General features: G+C 57.1%; 2 long non-coding RNA genes across 4 annotated transcripts in view; one reads left to right on the plus strand and one right to left on the minus strand.

The window, feature by feature from the left end:
- The window catches only part of LOC127492463 (uncharacterized), a 29,863-nt gene that overhangs the window by 10,094 nt on the left and 3,199 nt on the right, over positions 1-16,570 (plus strand). Inside the window, exons 2-3 of one of the 3 annotated variants that reach the window (XR_016214988.1) lie at positions 7,529-9,301; positions 10,043-11,478. The exons of 1 other annotated variant lie outside the window; for it this stretch is intronic. This is a non-coding gene — a long non-coding RNA (uncharacterized LOC127492463). Of the gene's footprint in view, positions 1-7,528; positions 11,479-16,570 lie in introns of those variants that run through there. One more of the 3 variants, XR_007922005.3, reaches the window with a different exon arrangement.
- On the minus strand, positions 10,384-16,065 carry LOC149124406 (uncharacterized). The gene is made up of 2 exons (XR_016214990.1): positions 15,454-16,065; positions 10,384-13,623 (listed from the first exon to the last, which is right to left on the minus strand). It is a non-coding gene; the product is annotated as an uncharacterized LOC149124406 (long non-coding RNA).

The raw sequence follows: 16,570 nt of genomic DNA on the forward strand, positions 1-16,570 counted from the left end.
AGGGTGAACCAACGGCAAAGGAAGACCTTTCTCTCTGTCTCTCTCTCTCACTGTCCACTCTGCCTGTCAAAAAAAAAAAAAAAAAAAAGAAAGGTCTTTTAGAAAAAAAAAGAAAGGTCTTTAGAGGTCTTCTATCCTCTGGTTCACTCCCCAAATGACCGCAGTGGCCGGGGCTGTGCCGATCCGAAGCCAGGAGCTTCCTCCTGGTTTCCCACATGGGTGTAGGGGCGCAAGGACTTGGGCCATCTTCCACTGCTTTCTTAGGCCATACCAGAGAGCTGGATTGGAAATGGAGCAGCCAGGACTTGAAGCAGCACCCACACGGGATGCCAGCACTGCAGGTGGCGGTTTTACCTGCTACACCACAGTTCCGGGCCCTCTTACTGTGACTTCTTCGTTTTCCTTTGACAGTGTTCTGTAATGTTATTGTTGATCATTTACATCTTTGGTATATTCAGTCCTCAGTGTTTTTTTTTTTTTTTTTTTTTTTGCTATTGTGAATAGGATTGCTTTTTTGATTGCTTTTTCAGCAAGTTGGTTATTGTATAAAAAAGATACTGATTTTTGTATGATGGATTTTTTTTATAACATTGTAAAAAAAATAAATATATATTTATTTGAAAGCCACAGTTAGAGAGAAGGAGAGATGAGAGTGAGATCTTTCATCTGCTGATTCGCTCCCCAAATGGCTGCAATGACCGGGGTGGGGCCAGGCCAAGGCAAAGCCAGGAGTCAGGAGCTTCTTCTGGGTCACCCAGGTAGGTACAGGGGCTCAAGTAATTGGGCCATCTTCTGCTGCTTTCCCAGGCGCATTAGTAGGAAGCTAGATTGGAAGTGGGGTAGCTGGGACTCAAACTGTGCCCATATGAAATGCCAGCACTGCAGGCCATGGTTTTAACCTGCTGCGCCACAGCGGCAGCTCCTGTATGTTGGTTTTATATCCTGAAACTTACTGACTTCATTGACCAGTTTTATCAGTGTTTTTTAATTAACATATTCTAGATAGAAAGTTTTCTTATTATGAGGTACGGTTTGCAAATACTTTCCACGCAGTATCTGATCTGAAAGGAGACTTCACCGCAGATAGGGCAGTGGCAGCAAGCACAGCTGCTCCTTGTGCATTCCACCAGGCAGGTGCGAGCGACCTGCCGGCCTCACCTCACTCGTTAGTGCCCGTGTTACAGGTGGTGGCCTTCCTGGTGGTGTCCAGTCTCACTGTGGCATAATTTGCATCTCCTTAATAACTGCTCGTGTTCAGCATCTTTCCTTGTGGCACTGGCCATTTGTGTGTCTTCCTTGAAGAGATGTCTGTTCCGGTCCTTGGCTTTGTTGTCGTCGTCGTCGTCCTACCCTCATGTACTTGGTAGCAGTGCAGACATCTTCATTGTGGGGAGCCCCGTGCAGGGATCAGAGTGCAGCAGTGCCTCCCTCTGCGTGTTGGGAGCATCGAGTAAGGCTCAGATGAAACGTCTTCCCCCGAACTCCTGGTTCTTAGGGCTGCTCAGTGACTGTAGAATTAAAGGCTGGGGAGGCAGAGGGACCATCTAGGCAACGGGCTGTGTAGAGGGACCGGTTTCTTGTTAGTGTGACCAGACATTATACACAAATTAGAGGATACAGACAGATAGCAAAAAGAAACAATCACTTGAAGCCCCTCCCCAGAAGAGCTGCTGCTTGTTCACGTTTTGGTGCTTTGTGGGTCTTTTAGATACTGTCCATCGCTTAAATTCTGCTGTGTTTGATATGTTACAGTCTGAGTATTTTTTTTTTTTTTTTTGACAGGCATGTGGACAGTGAGAGAGAGAAAGGGCTTCCTTTGCCGTTGGTTCACCCTCCAAGGGCCGCCGCGGCCGGCGCGCTGTGACCGGCGCACCGCGCTGATCCGATGGCAGGAGCCAGGTACTTCTCCTGGTCTCCCATGGGGTGCAGGGCCCAAGCACTTGGGCCATCCTCCACTGCACTCCCGGGCCACAGCAGAGAGCTGGACTGCAAGAGGGGCAACCGGGACAGAATCTGGCGCCCCGACCAGGACTAGAACCCGGTGTGCCGGCGCCGCAAGGTGGAGGATTAGCCTAGTGAGCTGCGGCTCTGGCCCTGAGTATTTTTACTTATCAGTACATCACAACAACTTTAGTATGTTAGCACTCGATACTGCTCAGAATTTCTCCATGTGTCGCAGGTATGTAATGTTAGCAGGTCCCTAGTGTGTGGTGTTTATCATTGTCGTCACGTCTTCCCTGTTCCCAAGCACGTTGTGTGGTCCATGTCCCTGCACACTTGTCTGACTGGAATTACTGGGTCACAGTTCTTGATCCACACAGCCAAGTTGCGGGCTGGAAAGGGGGTGAGGGCCTGCTCCCTCCAGCAGCAGTGGAAGCCTGGTTCCTAGGCCTTCAACCCTGGAACAACCTTTGCCATTGAGATAAGGGGACAATGATTGATTGAACATGCCAAAGAAAATAGATTTCTGATGTGTGTGGGGAGCAATTCGGACTATACTGTTACTGGAATTAAGATTTATTCTATGCATCTGCTCTCCCACAATATGGCGCTGGGAGAGAAGTAAACAGCTTCTACCCAGCTGCCTCTCACCAACTTGACAAGCTGCAGGAGCTGCTCCTGATTGGAGGAGAGCGGCTTGCTCGGCGTGTGGGCAGCCGAGTTGGGATTGGCGGAGGAGGACTATAAAGGAGGAGAGAGACGGCATGCACCGGGAACATCTATGGGGAACATCTGAAGGAACACCTGTGCAGCCCCCGAGAGAGCCGGCCGGCAGTGTGCCGCTCCCCTGCGGAAGTGGGGAATGCGGCCAGGGGGAACTGCCCTTCCACGGAGGTGGAAGGGACGGTAGCCAACCCGGGAAGAACCAGCAGCAAACCCGGGGAGAGCCGAGCAGACGAAAGAACAGCGCAGGGTCCTGTGTCGTTCCTCCACGAAGACGGGGAGCGACATAATGGTGCCATGACTCGGATAGGAAACCTAGCACGGATAGGAAACCTAGGACGGATAGGAAACCTAGGAGGGAAGAAACGGGAAGAAGTGGAAAATTACCGGAGAGAGAGACTAGCGAAGAGCCTAGGGGAAAGCCGGACGAGAAAGGTGCCGGAAGAAGCTATTGAAAGCCTAGGCATAGACTTGGATATGGACTGTGGGAAAGAAGTTAAGACTGAAAGCGAAAGTGAAACCTGGAAGAGGCTTGGACTCGGATACGGACTGTGGGGAGAAGCCAGGAGAAATGAGAGGAATATTGTTGGAAGAAAACTTAGGGAAACACACCGGGTAGAGAAAAATGTTAGGGAGGATGAAGCCGCGAGTGCAGGCCAAGCCATCTTGGAATTCTTCAAGTCACCCCGGGGAGCAAGAGGCGAAGATCTGGAACCAGAGGCAGAGACGTGGGCCGCCAGGATTCGCCAGGTTAGTCCGGGGAACTTGGACTGAATGCCGGTGGTGGCGGAAACATTCGCGAAAGCCGCCGCGTGCAGAGAGAGCACGGGGCGTTGGCGCGAGGCCGTGGTGCAGGCGCGAAGTGCGTGGAGACCGCGGAGCGTGCGCGCAGAGCCGGGAACCCGCCGGCGGGGCGAGGCGCCGGGAAGCCGCGCAGAGCCGTGAAGCCGCCGCGGGGCGGGCGCCGGCGGGGCGAGGCGCCGGGAAGCCGCGCAAAGCCGGGAAGCTGCGCAGATGAGAGAGGCGCGGGCTGAAGCGGCTCAGCCAGGAAGCCGCCGAGAAGCAGCCTCGGGGCGGGCGCAGCCGGGAAGCCGCGGGGATAAGAATGAGAGCGGGAAGCCGCAGGGATAAGAGAAACAGAAGTTTAGAAGTAAAGTGAGAAAAATAGGAATGCTGGAAGATAGAAGTGAAATGGGAGAGGTAGGAATGCCCGGAGATAGAGAAATAGAGAAATAAAAAGGCCTCCCTACAACACTGCAATGTGAGAGCTTGGATTCGGTCTGCCTAATCAAGTGAGGCGATGAGCACCTGCGGGCAGCTAGCAGCTTGTGCGCCGCAGGTCACCGAAGACAGGCACGAATTAACATCAGTAAGGCTTCCCCACAATGCAACAATTAGGAGGCTTGGATTCGGTCTGCCTGATTTAAGGCGGTAAGCGCCAGCAAGCAGCTCGACCAGAGTATGAGCTGCAGGTCACCGAAGATAGGCACGAACCAACACTAATAAGTCTCCCCCACAATACGGCAATGAGAAGGCTTGGATTCGGTTTGCCTGATAGGCTTGTAAGCCCCTGCAAGCAGAGCAGAGCATGCGCTGCAGGGCACCGAACACAGGCACGCATCAGCGCCTAAAAACCTCCTCACAACATGGCGAAGAGAGGACCCGGATTCGGTTTTCCTGATTGATAGGACCTGTAAGAGCCTGTGGCAACTCTAGCAAGTAGAGCAGAGTGTGTGCCGCGGGACACCGAAGACAGGCGCGTATCAACGCTAAAAAATAAAAAGAAAGGGGGATCTGTGGGGAGCAATTCGGACTATACTGTTACTGGAATTAAGATTTATTCTATGCATCTGCTCTCCCACAATATGGCGCTGGGAGAGAAGTAAACAGCTTCTACCCAGCTGCCTCTCACCAACTTGACAAGCTGCAGGAGCTGCTCCTGATTGGAGGAGAGCGGCGTGCTCGGCGTGTGGGCAGCCGAGTTGGGATTGGCGGAGGAGGACTATAAAGGAGGAGAGAGACGGCATGCACCGGGAACATCTATGGGGAACATCTGAAGGAACACCTGTGCAGCCCCCGAGAGAGCCGGCCGGCGGTGTGCCGCTCCCCTGCGGAAGTGGGGAATGCGGCCAGGGGGAACTGCCCTTCCACGGAGGTGGAAGGGACGGTAGCCAACCCGGGAAGAACCAGCAGCAAACCCGGGGAGAGCCGAGCAGACGAAAGAACAGCGCAGGGTCCTGTGTCGTTCCTCCACGAAGACGGGGAGCGACAGATGTGGTTTTGTTTTTTTGTTTTTTTGTTTTTTGTTTTGGTGGTACTAGTAGGATTGCTTGCCATGTCACCTAAATACTAAAAGAGATTGAAAAAAGGCCAAGTAAAGATTGATCGGGGGCCGGCGCCGCGGCTCACTAGGCTAATCCTCCGCCTTGCAGCGCCAGCACACCGGGTTCTAGTCCCGGTCGGGGCGCCGGATTCTGTCCTGGTTGCCCCTCTTCCAGGCCAGATCTCTGCTGTGGCCTGGGAGTGCAGTGGAGGATGGCCTGAGTACTTGGGCCCTGCACCCCATGGGAGACCAGGAGAAGCACCTGGCTCCTGCCATCGGATCAGTGCGGTTCACCGGCCACAGTGCGCTGGCCGCAGCGGCCATTGGAGGGTGAACCAACAGCAAAGGAAGACCTTTCTCTCTGTCTCTCTCTCTCACTGTCCACTCTGCCTGTCAAAAAAAAAAAAAAAAAAAAAAAAAGGTTAATCGGGGCCAGCGCCATGGCTCACTAGGCTAATCCTCTGCCTGCGGCACTGGCACCCCAGGTTCTAATCCCGGTTGGGGCCCGGGTTCTGTCCCGGCTGCTTTTCCAGTTCAGCTCTCTGCTGTGGCCTGGGAAGGCAGTGCAGGATGGCCCAAGTGCTTGGGCCCTGCACTCGCATGGGAGACGAGGAGGAAGCACCTGGCTCCTGGCTCCAGATCGGCACAGCGCACCAGCCACAGTGGTCATTTGGGGGGTGAACCAACAGAAAAGGAAGACCTTTCTGTCTCTCTAACTCTGCCTGTCAAAAAAAAAAGATTGATTGGGCGATACAAGGTTGGAGTTAGGGCGTCTTCCCTTGGAGTCGTCAGAAGATTTGATCCACAGCCAGAAACACGGGGGCTGACAGGGGCTGTTGAAAGAATAGGCTGAATATCGCTTTGGGGGAAATTGGGTCGAGAATTTAGCTCTGAAAATGGTAGAAGGAAACCCTTGTGTGGCAGTGAAAGTGATAAAGCACGAGGTGTTGAGGAGGCTGGAGGAGAGGCCTCCGAGCTGAAGTGCAGAGGCTGGCACCCGAGTGCGCCTCCCTCTGCAGGCAGGGACAAGGAGCTCAGGCCTTCCGTCCTCCAACCCGAGCAGTGCTGGCAGCCAGCTGGGGCCGGCACCACGCCCCAGAGGTTCCCAGCCCCTCGCTAGAGTGCTGGGAGTCAGTGCTGGCCTTCCTAGAAGTTCAGAGGAGTCGTGTGCCAGTCTTTGCACTCCCTGACTACCTGCTGTGTACAACCCTGCCTGCCCAGTCTCTGCTTTGAGACCCTGCAGTAAGTTACATAACAAGTGAGCATGGATTCAACTTCCGCTGTGTGTTTTATTCATCCAAGTGGCACACAACCACGCATTCAGGAACAACTGAACTTGAACCTTTGGAGAGCTTTGGAATTCCCAGCCCTCCTTTCTGCTCCCCTGGCCCCACCCCTGCCTTTGGTGATTCCTAATTGAAAATCTCTGGAATTCACAGCCCTCCTTTCTGCTCCCCTGGCCCCACCCCTACCTTTGGTGATTCCTAATTGAAAATCTCTGGCTTAGCGGCTTGTACTGCCCTGCAGGAGTCTCGTGCCAGTGTCATCCACTCGGTGCCTGTCGTCTCCTGGCCCCTGCTCGGTGTCTCCTCTGGGAAGCATTTGCCCCAGCACCCCCTCTCCACACCAGAAATCCCCACTGGGCTGGGATACCCCCGTGCCCCCTGGCCACCCACGGCCTCACTGGCTGTTTGTACCTGTGTCCTCTGTGGTCTGTAAGGAGAGGCTCCATAAGTCGGGATGCTTGAGTGCAGTGTGCGGTCACTTGGCTGTGCCTTGTCCGTCTCTCTGCTGCTCCACCTGCCCTGGGTCCGAAGACCAGGTGGGAAAAGAGGAGAGGCACTGCCGAAGCCCCAGGCTCACACTGTGGGCAGTTGGCTGAGCTCCCTGGGGTCATGTCTGTGTGAAACACTGGTGTGGTAGGGAGGGTGCAGGCTGGCGTGTCCTGTGGGGTGTGGCACTGGTGTGGTGGGGAGGGCACAGGCTGGCGTGTCTGGCAGGCACTGGCTGCGGTGCTTTGGGAGGATCACTGCTCAGCTCTGAACCTCAGGGTCTTGTATAAAGTGTGGTCGTGTTGCCAAAGCATTGTTGGGAAGTCTAGGCAGCCTGCAGCCTGTGTAGCTTCATCGCGGCCCTCCCTTCCCCAAGCCCAGGACACACAGACACTGACAGCTCCCAGAACCCCGCCCAGGCAGCCAATCGCCTCTAGGAAACCAGCCCTACCCAGCAGCCAGAGGAGTCTGGTGCTGTTCCGGGGGCTTCCTTGGAGGCAGGTGCTCCTGTCACTCACACCCCCTTGAGAGAGCCAGAAACAGAGCCCCAGTGGGTGGGAAACCAAGGCAGTGGCAGGCGCGGGCACTTGAGCTGGGACTCAGCCCAGGCCCCGGGCGTGGCTGCAAGCTGCCTCCTCCCGGCTCCAGCGCTCTGCTCCCCGTGTGTGAGCACAGGTGCCCGAACCCACACTGAGTCCTTCATGATTCTCCATCCACCATTTATTCACCTAACTGGTTTCTGTTAAACTCATGAATCTGTTCATTGCAGGCCCAGAGGCAGTAGAGCAGGGCAATCCATGGGCACCAACAGAGGCAACGAAGTTCTTCCCAGGCAGCAGCTGCTCCCCGGGGACAGAGCAGCCACGGGGTCCTGTCCATTGGGCAGTGAGGACGAGGGACATCAACACCTCTTCTGGAAGGGTGAGCATTCTGAAGCTGGGCGTCTCCGATTCCATCTCCTGTGGATGGACAATCATGGTGACCTGGGGGCAGCCAGAGAAGCCACGGGGTCCTGTCCTTGGGGCAGCGAGGATGAGAGACATCAACCTTTTCTGGATGGGCAAGGATTCTGAAACTGGGCATCTTGGAGTCAGTCTTCCAATGGATGATCATGGTGACCTGGGGGCAGCCAGAGTAGCCATGGGGACCTGTCCTTGGGGCAGCGAGGACGAGGGACATCAACACCTCTTCTGTAAGGGCGAGGATTCTGAAGCTGGGTGTCGGAGTCCATTTCCCGGTGGTGATCTGGGGGCAGCCAGAGAAGCCACGGCGTCCTGTCCTTGGGGCAGCGAGCATGAGGGACATTCAACACCTGTTTGGAAAGGGCGAGGATTCTGTAGCTGGCCATCTCGGAGTCCATCTTCCTGTGGACGGATGATCCTGTTGACCTGGGGGCAGCCAGAGAAGACATGGGGTCCTGGCTGTGGGGTAGCAAGGACGAGGGACATTCAACCCCTTTTCTGGAAGGGCGAGGATTCTGAAACTGGGCATCTTGGAATCAGTCTTCCAATGGATGATCATGATGACCTGGGGCAGCCAGAGTAGCCATGGGGACCTGTCCTTGGGGCAGCGAGGACCAGGGCCTTTCAACACCTCTTCTGGAAGGTTAGCATTCTCAAGCTGGGCATCTTGGAGTCCACCTTCCTGTGGACGATCGTGGTGACCTGGGGGCAGCCAGAGAAGCCATGATGTCCTGTCATTGGGGCAGCGAGGACGAAGGACACTATACGCTTGATGACCCCAGAGGCAAGGATTCTGAAGCTGCAAGTCTTGGAGTCTGTCTTCCCGTGGAAGATCGTGGAGACGTGGGTCACCAGAGACATAGCTCTGCTGCAGCATCTGCTGTGTAGACCCTTTGGTGGCCCCAGGACCCTCTTTCACTTCAGAGGTCAGAGGGACAAGCTGACAAGGGGAGAACACGGCCCTGTCATGCCATGGCCTGGTCCCTGGTTCCTGTCCCTTTGAGACCCCAGGGCACTTTGGTGAAGAAGCCCACAGACCAGCAGGGAGGTGGCAGGTGCCTCGTCCAAGCCAGAGGAGATGCCCACCCTGGGGCTCGGTCCCCCGAGGACAGACATGGGGAGGCAGTGCTGGCAGCACAGAGCTGTAGTGATGCCAGCGCACCTGCCAGGCCCCAGCACAGCCCCGGCTGCTGGCCTGGTCTACAGCTCATGGGCAGGGACCTCCAAGCCCGGCCGCCACAGAGGGGTCCCCTCTCTCACGTGCTCACCCCCCATCGCGCACCATGCAGGACCTTGCATGCAAGACTCATGGGGCCACTGTGGCCCTCAGAGACACCCATCTCCCAGGGGGGCACATTGAGGCTCCGAGGCCTGAAGGGCCCGACTCGAAGGTCAGGGCTCTCAGGAGGGACGGGATCCGGACGTCTGAGTCTCAGAGGAGCAGATGCACTCACCTCCATCCAGGGGCCTCCGGCACAGGAGCCATGGCCTGCAGGAAGGACAGAAACGCCCAGGACACGGTCCTCCTGCACCTGGCAGCCCCACCTCCACCTGCCCAGGGTCTGCGCTACCTTGTCCAGGTAAGAGCTGCTGCATCTCCCATGGAAACCCCGGGGCAGTCTGTCTGTCCTGAGGATGGCTTCGCGGTGAGGATGCCCTGAGCCGCCTGGCCACACTGCCTGGCCGAGGGCTGGGGCAGCAGGGCAAGGACGAGCAGTGCCGAGACCTCGGCTCCAAGTCTCAGGAGAGGGACCCCCGGCTGCTGCAGCGATGGGGCCTGACCGGGAGCTGCTGCGGCCTCTCCCCTTCCTTAGACCCGAGTACAGAGCTGCACACAGCCAGTGCCCACGCTGCTGAGGGGCACAGACAGCAAAGTGGAGTATGGCTGATGCTGCTATAGCCTCCAGAAACTGCAGGGGTGAAGCCCACAGCCCCTCTGCACTCTCCCCTGACCCATGAGGACCATGGGCATCAGTGTGATTCCCCACCCCCTCCCATGCACCTGCTCCATTACTGCACACAGACACGAAGCCAATGGACACCCTGGCTGCCTGGGGTGACCCTGCCCACTGTGGGTGAGTCCCTTACCACCAAGAGGTCCTTCCACAGGAAGTCTCCTTGCTGGTGCAGATCGAGTTTTTGGGGCTTCTTGGGTGTTGAACCTTGGACAGCCACCACAGACAGGGCAGCAGAGCCCCTGTGCACAGGACAGAGGGGCCCGCACTGCCACTGCCCCTGCCCTGCAGACAGAGGCACCGTAGCTGAAAGACCCCCGCAGGCTCCATCTCGCAGTAACAACCCTTTCTCCCACCCCCGTGCAGACAGCCCCTGTCCCACCTGACAGCCTTCTCAGCTCGGGCCCCAGGAGCCGCCATGACACCTCCTGCCCCGCTCTGCTGAGGGACGCGGGAGCCACTGGGGACACAGAGGGCTGGGGGACCGGCAGTCAGTCCCCGCCCCATGAAGTCCCCATCCAGGATGTGATTCTGGCCTCGGGATTCTTCTCCATCTCCCGGGGCTCCCAGGGAGGGAGACGAGTGGTGCACAAATGAAAATGAAACAACAGAAATCAAATTAACAAAAATCAGAAACCAAAAATGAACAAACTCACTCTGCTCCCATCACCAACAGAAAACATGACCTGTATCAACTACACCAGACCAACCACGGAGACTGCTCTGTGGAATAAAATGTTAAATGTGAAAACACAAAATGAATAGGAATGGTGGCAGGAAACAAAATAAAATAGAAAAAACAAATTCATCAAAATGGAAAAAGAAAAATTTGACCAAAACGACAGCAGCAGGATCCGATTCTTCCTCCGGATTCCTCTCCCTCTCCAGGGCTCTCCCAGGAAGGGTCAAGCAGGGCTGACGTCTGGGAGACTGCGAACCAGCAGCTGACACAGATCAGCTCTCCCGGCTCTGACTCCTTGAGCACAAACAAAAATGAAACCAACAGAAATGAAATGAACAGAAATCAAAACACAAAATGGACAAAGCTCACATCACCAACAGAAAACATGAACTAAATGAACTCAACTAGACTCACAAGTGATACTAACCCTAATAAGCAGTTACAAGTGAGAAAACACAAAAAAATGAATAATAAACTATAAAGAAAAAATTCCAAGAACCTGAACTGTAATAACAACCAAAGCAGATGGCCCCCACAGTCATATTAAAAAAGGGAATCACAATGATGAAAAAAACTCAAAAGTGAAAAAATGTAAACATAACAATGGGAGACAATATAAAGAACAACCACAAACTAGAGGAGCCAAAAAAAAAAAAATGAAAAAATCCAAATGGAAATGAAATATCCTAGGAAAATCAATAAGAAAGGGAAAAAGACTATGAATGCTGGAGGAAATCAAAATAAACAAAATAGAAAAAAACGAGCAAAATAATCAAAACGGAAAAAGAAAAAACAAATTTGACCAAAACAACAGCAGCAGGAGGAACAAAAACCAAACAAGGGAAACAGGCAGCTGTTCCCAGCCCCAGGTCACCGGGACAGCGCTCCCTGGGCAAATGACAGAACCCAGGCCCAGCCAAGGCTTTGTGCTGGCAGCGGGCATGACGTCACAATGGCGCCTTCTGATGTCAGAGCAGGAAACCGCAGCCGGTGCTGCCCTCTGCTGGTTTGCACAGGAACCTTTCCACTTGAGTGAGACAAAGACTGCACAATTCTTTCTTGGGTTGAAGAGAGTGATATTAGTGTTTTGAGAAATTAAACCCTGTAGGCTATTTCAAAACGTTTTCATTCTTGGATTAACATCTTTAATAACATTTGCCTTTTGAAGACTCAGAATATCCACTGCTTTCTCTTCATCCCCTGAATGATCGCTCGCAAACCATGGTGCAGGTCACTGGCATCACGACGCTACATAAAATGTTCTGTCACTCAAGTCAGCGGTGCTGTGACGGAGCTGTAAAGCCACGGCTCACGGGGCCTGCGTCCCGTGTGAGTGTCTGCTCATGTCCCAGCTGCTCCACTTTTTTTTTTTTTTAAAGGGATTTATTTATTTATTCGAAGGCAGAGAGAGAAGGACAGAGAGAGGGAGACAGAGAAGGTCCCCGTGTTAGCACCACAAACTCTGCACAGCAGGAGCCCCAGCAAACATGACTGACCTGGGCCATCCCACAGGCTACAGTTTGCAACCAGGTGGGGAGTCCTTTTCCTACAGAGGCTGCAGGGGGGCTCCTGCAGGTCCTGGTGCCCCGGATCTCAGGGGAGCCCCCAGCACAGCCTCTGTCTGCCCTGAGGACTCCCCTATGGTCTTGTCCACTGCTGGGAGCTTCGCAGCCATAACCTCACTCATTCTGGCCCCAGCCTGGGAGGCAGGATGACCACCACCATTTCCCAGTGTGGGGGGTGGTCAGCTCAATATGGGATCAATATGGGACACCCAGGGAGGCTGGAGTCCCAGCCTGGGGTGGAGCCCATAGGCCAGGAAAGGGAAGATGGCCACGAGCGACCACTGGGGTTCCCTGTGGGAGGGACAGTAGGGGGCACAGGGAGTGTCAGGTGCTCCCGGCCTGGCTGCTCCTGGGTCCCCCTGAAGACAGAGAAGTGGAGAGAGAGCCCCAGATTCAGCTCAGGCCCTCCCCCAGGGGAGGACAGAGAGGCACAGAGCAGGGGCCAAGAAGGGCAGCTCAGCAGTGCCTGCTCCCTCCTGGGCCTGCACTCAGCACCTCCCAACAGCACCTCTCCAGGGCCCCAGCAGGGGGCGCTCACCACATGCATCCAGGTCCCAGGGCAACCTGGGGCCTGGTACTCTGCCTCCCTGAGCCTTGGGCCCTGCATTTGGGCTGCCCCTGCCCTTGGGCCTGACATCAGGGATGGACATGGCCTGGAGACCTGGTGCCAGATGTGAGGACAGAACCCTGACCCAGGAGCCCAACGTCCCTCGCCCGAGTCCCTTTACCACTGGAAGGCCCAACTCTGCTCCTGATGGCCAGTGAGCGTCTGCCACCCTCCTGACAGGGACAGCCCCAGGGCTCCAATCTCCCCCAACCACAGACACGGTGCAGTGTCCTCCCTTACACACGCCCACTCTGAAGTTCTAACTCGCTGGGTGCAAAGACCAGGGGCAGAGGTGGCAGCAGATCTCCTCCCTGGTGGCCTGGTCAGTGCCCAGGGCTGTGACCACGGTTGGCCCTGTTCTTCCCCTGCTCCAGCCTCCTGGAGGGGCGCTCACAGGCAGAGGCGGCTGTGCATCTTGGATGAGGTCACTGCCGAGGGCAGGCGAGTCCAGCTTCTGCGGTCACCCTGTGGTAGGTCAGCTGCTGAGCGTCTGTCCCCGCAGGCTGTCACAGGACGGTGACCCTGATGGCAGGTGGTGGTGTCCCTGCAGGTGCACCTGCTGAGGGTTCCGTCCCTGACTCAGACTTGTTCTGCCACCTGCAGAGCTGTCACTGGCCATTGGCTATTGAGGCTCAAGAGCAGTGGGGCCGTGGTGGGGGCCATGCAGCCTTGCCGCCTGCCTGGGCTGAGCTCTGCCTTTGGAGTGAGTTTTGAGCAGTGACAGGGGTGCACAGAGCTGCCCTGGGGGATCCGAGGTGAACAGCGGGAGGTGCCCCACCCACATCCACTGCTCCTGCTACTCCTGGAGGCGCTGTGCAGCACCGGGTCTGTCTGCCTTGTCTTCCTCATGGGCCAGGGCCTGGGGGTCTGGGCCACGCCCCCTGCCACAGCCACAGGTCTGCCTCAGGGCTGGAGGGCCAACCCCAACCCGCAGGAGCGGTGGAGGTGCTGCCAGCGCCTCCTCACTGACGGACAGGGCCATGTCGCTGCAGGGGCCGGCATCGCGTGCAGACTGCAGGATCCGATGCTGGCAGGGCCGGCTCGGGTCCCGGCGCTTCCTGCAGGCGTTGAGCATGACTGCTGGGGGCCTTCCCTGAATGAAATAAAGCAGGGAACCCCCATGAACGTGACAGCCCCCGTGCTCCTTTCCAGATTCCCCGGAGCCCTCACAGGCACTGGGACCCTGGGTGCTGGGTCCCCACTCCTGGTCACGGACTCCTCGGGCCCAGGTGTCCCTTGGGCTGAGCAGTTTCCTGCACACAGGAGCAGGTGCTGGCAGAGGCCGGGGCTGCCCCTCTGGAGATGAGGATACGGGGGTGAGGAGGGGCAGAGTCAGCCAGGGCGGTGCTGTGTCTGCTCCCACCCTGGAGGAGCTGCAGCCTGCTAGGGCAGGACCACACTCCCACAGCCAGAGCAGAGCCCACAGGACCCCCAGGAAGCCCCTTCTCCTCCCTCTCTGCTGCCCGTGCCCTGGCCCCTGCTGCCAGCCTGGGCACTGGATCACAAGAATCTGGGCCACCTGCTCAGCCCAGAGCTCACCCTGAGGCCTTCCCGCGGGCTGGCCCTGCACCTTGTACCCAGCAGGCACCCGTTCTCCTGAGACCTCCCCACGTCCACGTGGTTGTCACAGAGCACTGGGCTTTGGTAAGGCAGAACTGGGGGCCTAGTCAGAGGTCCTGCAGCCAGCCTGAAGAGGACACCCTCAGCTCCAGGCTTGCTCCTAGCTCTGCCCAAACTCCCGTCTCACAAAATCCCCACACTAATGCAGGCCCAGGCTCAACATTCCCTGGGACCCAGGCAAGTCAGTACAAACTATTCCTGATATTGAACACCTGAATCTCCCCAGGGAGATGCCCAGAACGCGCTATCTTCCAGCCAGCAGGTGTTTCGAATCCCAGGGCGAGTGTGGGAGACGCCACTCAGCGCCCATGGCCCCATCAGTATGCAGCTGCTCAGTGGACGCCTGTGCAAGGGGCAGCTTCCGGGTCTCTGTCCACACAGCCACGGGGGCCCTCTTGGTTCTCAGGGTCCACAGCCGGGATCAGCAGAGTGCTCAGAGGATGCCTGACTGTGGTCCTTGTCCCCTGCCCCACATGGAAGCTTCCAGAACACAGAAATCCCAGCCCCCGCCTCTCTCGCACCTGTGCACCCAGTACGGTCCCCAGAGGACTCAGAATCTCTTCCAGCCAGGGTTCCCTGGAAGCCAATTCACGCACAAGAGAGTGGTGCAGGGGAAGGGGTCTGTCAGGGGGAGGGGTCACCTGCGCTGGTGTCTGCCAAGTCTCGGGGCGGCTGTCTGCCCAGCAGAAAACCAGGAGAGCTGGGAGCGGGTGCAGACCGAGTCCACAGGACCCAGGACCCAGGACCCAGGTCAACCGGGTTCTTCTCGGTCTCGGGCTGCAGCTGGGAGTCCCAGGATCACGGGTGGGAGTTCCGGAGTGGAAAAGCCACAGCACCGGGGGCTCTGAGCCCTGAGGGGGAGCACTGAGACACGCAGGCTCCATGAGAGCCCCGAGCTCGCCCCTGCCCTGCGGCCCTGTTCTCTCTGAGTTCTGGGTGGGCTGGGTGGTGCTGCCCACGGCAAGGGCGGACCCCCACGGTGATGACCCACTCATCTGGGCTCCACCAAAACTCACCCGGGTCGCTCAGTCTTTCCCATCTTGGGGGCAGGAGAGGGGCGGGCTCAGCAGGAGCAGAGGCTCTGAGGCTCCACCCTGGGCTGGGCGCCCCCTGCCTCTCCGGGTATCCTCATTGGCAGCGCCCGAACAACCGTCCCAGCTCAGTGGCCGGGTCAACAGGGAGCCGCAGCACCAAGATCCTAAAACAAGTCTTTGCACTCGGACGTTGGTAATTCCATTGAAACGTCACCCAGCCACCTCACTTCTACCTCTAGTCAGAAGAATGACGTCACGGGAAGCCTTACCAGGTGCTAAATAAAATTCACAGGAAGACGTGGACCAGACACATGCACTGGGCCAACACCCAACGCAGACAGCTTCATCCTGGCACTGTGCTGTGGCTGCAGCACAAGGCCCCGTAGCCAGGTCACTACTTAGGCTGTGAGTAATTAACTAGTTCAGCCGTGGCCGCCCTGCAGCTGTGGGCACTGCGTGGGGCCATGGCGCTGATCTCGGCACCCACTTCCCGTGTCCAGCAGTGCTGTGCACCTGTCGTGGATGAGCCACCTCAGAACCTGCTCCGTGTCCGGAGCTGCCTGGTTCTTGTATCATCGTTGTTGTACGATGCTCTTCTCAGATACACTCCACTCCATGCACTGGCCTAAGGACGTTCCTCTGTCACAGGTGGAGCTGTCTCCTCCACACTGAGGCCCTGGGCCCAGGGCTGGCAGCTGCTCCCGGGTGCTGACGCCCCGGCTCTGCCCCAGCTGCTCCCTGTGTGGGGCAGGAATCAGCAGCCACCTGGGCCTGGGAGGAACCGCTCACTGGGGAGGGGCCTGGCTCTTCATCTTGGCCTCAGTTTCCCTGTTTGTGAAGGAGGGGCCCATGCCCACAGCCCAGGTCTGCAGGGGTGGGGCTGAGGCTGTGAAATGCAAGCTGAGCCTGAGGCAGAGGCCCCCTCCACAGGGAGCCAGGGAGGCAGTGGGGGAGGGGCGGCAGCCCTGGACCTGGAGCCTGAGCACACACCCCCCCGCCCTGTCCCGGGTTGGGGGGGATTGCTCTGCCTCCCTGGTGTCAGGGAAGGGCACACAGGCAGACTGTCACGTGGGCATCCAGATGCCAGAACTCACTCTCCCTGCACACACAGGAGAAGGAGGGGCCTGCGGATGGACGTCCCCAGGGAGCCCTGAACCACTGAAGATCAGGGACACTGGGCCCCTCCCCCACGACCCTGGATCACTCTGCCTGGTGTCTGTGCCCGGATGGGGACAGAGGCTGTGACCTGAGCTGCAGCAGTGGTGGGATCTTAAGCAGTGACCTTCAGCCTTCTGTACTGTCCCAAACACTAAAGACCCTTCTGTCTGAGTGCTGCTTGGGGTGCACTTTGGGCACCCACTACCAAGCACCCTATGTCCAGGCTCC

Source organism: Oryctolagus cuniculus, chromosome 10 (genome assembly GCF_051225735.1).
Source record: "Oryctolagus cuniculus isolate XC-2025 breed Fujian yellow rabbit chromosome 10, ASM5122573v1, whole genome shotgun sequence".
NCBI classification, from domain to species: Eukaryota; Metazoa; Chordata; class Mammalia; order Lagomorpha; family Leporidae; genus Oryctolagus; species Oryctolagus cuniculus.